This window comes from Rattus norvegicus, chromosome 7, assembly GCF_021556685.1.
Source record: "Rattus norvegicus strain SHRSP/BbbUtx chromosome 7, alternate assembly SHRSP_T2T, whole genome shotgun sequence".
Lineage (NCBI taxonomy): Eukaryota > Metazoa > Chordata > Mammalia > Rodentia > Muridae > Rattus > Rattus norvegicus.
In genome coordinates, this window is record NC_141540.1 from 140,254,730 (window position 1) to 140,258,049 (window position 3,320).

A 3,320-nucleotide genomic window follows, 5' to 3' on the forward strand; every position below is an offset into this window, starting at 1 on the left:
TATCCAGCACACAATGGGAAATCTGTTGACATAATCATTAACTGGTTTGCCTTCTGATCCCACTCCATCAGTAATTGACCACTGAAAACTTTGGCTTCTAAGCTTCCTCCTATGTAAAAGAGTGGGGAGTAGATCCCTCCCCCTCTCCTCCTCCCTCCTCTCAAAGGGTGCTTTTGCCCGTGTGCTGTAAGTTCTGTGGCTCTGGGATGCAGGAGATGGCCCCTCAAAGCTCTAACTTTATAGGTTCAAAGCTGCTGCTTTGGGGTGTGTCCACCCTCTCCGCTTTAAGGAAACACTTTTGCTGAAAGTAAAGACTCTTCTAGCATTAGGGCCCGGAAAAGTGCAGGCTCCGATGGACCAACAAGTTTGGGTCAGTCTGCATGCAGATGGGGATTTCAAGTGGCTTCTGCAGGAAAGCCACCCCGTGGCTCAGTGACATTTCACGCACTCCACAGAGCCAGCTGAGGCCTCAAGCAAACAGTTTGTGTCTTAGTGATTGCTTTTATTTTTTTATTTTTTATTTTTTTTTTTTGGTTCTTTTTTTTCAGAGCTGGGGACCGAACCCAGGGCCTTGTGCTTCCTAGGCAAGCCCTCTACCACTGAGCTAAATCCCCAACCCTGATTGCTTTTATTCTTATTTCCGGTCAGTCACAGATCTTGGACAGGCAAAGCCAGAGATGGGCACTCGGGAGAGACTAACAGGGAACTCGAGGAGTTGCTGACAAAAGGGCAGCCCCATCTGAGTGTGTGGCAGGTGAGTCCTTTTGTGTCTCGTGCTAGATCCCCGCCCTGAGGCACTCAGGAAAAACTTAGGGCAGGGGACTGAGTAGAGATGGGTTTTGGCAGGCAGGTCAATTGTGTCTTGAGAGATGTGACAATCAATGCACAAAAAGATGTCTGTTGGGAAGACAGGTCTAAGAGAAGCAGAGTCCTGCCCCACGTCACTGTGCCCCCGGGGACGGGGACGGATTCTCCTCCTGCAAAACCAGACTCCGCTTTTCCTCTAATAGCCGAAAGGGGGCAGCAGAGTCCGTGTGTAAAATTCCCAACTTGCCCCCCCTCGGCCTTTTGGAATAAGGGTGCTTGAGGGATCCTGCAGGGCTCACACAGAAGAAAGGGCATGGAATGGAAGAACCACACCATACCCGAGGAAGTCTTGTGGTTTCCTCGGGCTATACCGAAAGAGCTGTGCACGGACCCAGGAATTGGTGTGGGGAGTGAGGGACTTAATGTCTCTACTTCGTCCTATCTTGAGCTTCGGAGGGGAACCTCCTGGTCTGTCACGATTCTTCAGAGGGCTTTTAGCCTCACATCACAGATTCTAGAGCTCCCTCAAGCCTTATGAAATCCAACCAACCCTGTCATAGGTCCGTTCCCACCCAAGCCAAAAATGCGAGGGACCGAAGGAGTCCTTCCTCCTTCACAGTTTGCCGCACCTGCCCAGCTTCGGTTTCTCATAATCCCGCATTCCCCATAATCCTCCATTCTTGTTTCCCCGCCCTTCCTCCTGCCAAGACCCACCCAGGTATGCCCGGGACTCCTTACTGCCCCACCAGGGGTCGACATCAAGGCTTTTTCCAACCCTGGAGTCCGTTTAGCGGTGGGCTAGGTAGCTGACAGGAGAAAACCCCGCTGGGCCTCTTCACCCTCACCAGCCATCTTTAAGATCACTGTGACTTGTGCCCCGGTCACATTATTTATGGCTGAGGGCTTGCCCCCCCCCCCCCCCCCCAGTTCTTTTGGAACTTAGCCTTGGAAAATTTTCTCAATCCTCCGTCTCTGCATAAATTGTCTCAGAAGAGGACTTGGACAAGTGGATTCTGGGAAACCGGCCAGAGTGAGGGCGACATGTCGGTGGGGGAGGGGCTTTAAACCTTTCTAGAACTGAAGCTAGAGATTAGGAGAGGCACTCAAAAGGGGAGCAACTAGATGAGGAAGTCAGCCAAGTGTCTTGGTGCCTCTCCCTGCCCCACACTGGCACTCGTTGGGGACTTCCAGCTTGCAGATAGGAAAACAGCCACAGACAGAAAGCTGCCCTCGCTTAGGAATTAAGTCTGTTGGCAGTGAGGCCAGAACTAGAAGCCAGGAATCCTGCCTCCCAGCTGACTTCCAGGGAGGGAAAACCTAAGAGTTTGGCGTCTCCGGATGCCAGGTTGGGTGATAGGGGCAGGTGGGGGTGTCACAAATCCCCAGAGATGTCAGTGCCTGTCCACCCACACATCTACGGGCTACACGGACGAGTCTCAGTGCAGCCCAGACTCAGACTGGAGGAAATAGCTGGCTGTCCTTCGGGTTTACTAGGGTTTGTCCAAGACTTTCTCAGCCACTCAGCTTTACCTCTGCCATGGGGATGTGTCGATAACCCTGGACTGCAGCAGTGGGTTCATTTACACCATCACCCACCCCAACCGCCCCTCCATACCACCCTCCCTCCTCAAATAGCCGAGATCGAACAAAACTTCAAATGCTTCTGTAATATTTCTTGAAGGCTAGAGAGTAGGCAGAGTGGGGAGAGGCAGGGGCTGGGGTGGGAATGGATAGGCTACCTAGTTCCCTTTCCTGGGGTAAACAGGGTCCTCTACATCCACTCAGAACCTTCTCGCCTTCACCCAGTAACTTTCCACTGGCCTAGAGCTGGCCGTGTGCATGTGCAGCCTGCATGCTGCCCCAGGTGTGGGTCCCTGGTCCCCACTGCAGCAGGCACTCAGCCAGGGCAGGATGGTTGACGCACAATTCTGCCTGAGATCCCAGCAGCCTGGAAGTTGATAAGGAAGGAGCTCTGGCCTCATCACCCGGGACAGGCTCAGGGGACTGGCCCTTGCTGTGACCATTAGCTGGACAGCTTCCAAATTACAGAGATGTGGAGATAAGGGGGCAAGGGCCCAGGAACTCTGGGCTGAGTGGCCAGGGAAGCTGGGGGAGGGATAAAGATGGATACCTCTGCTCTTAGGGCCGCAGGAGGCCTGCTGGAGATAAGACAGAATGCTGCAGAAGATAGGGGAAGACCTAGGAAATCGGTGTGGAGGGAACTGAAGGGCAGCCCCCGGTAAGGGCTAGTCCAGACGACAGAACTGCTTCCACCAGACCTCCTACCCCACTTTCCCCTCAGGCCTGTGGTAACAGCACAGAGTGGGGAAACAGAGATGGGCTTTAGTCCTGCAGTCATATGAGCCTTTCCAATGGATGGGATTTGATTGACAGCCCCAGTTCACCCTCCCAGCTTCTCCTTGCCTTCCCCTGCCTGGGAGCTCAGGACAGACTTAGCATATCCCCCTGTTCTATGACCCGGATGACCCAGAAGGGCAAACTGAGGCAAGTAA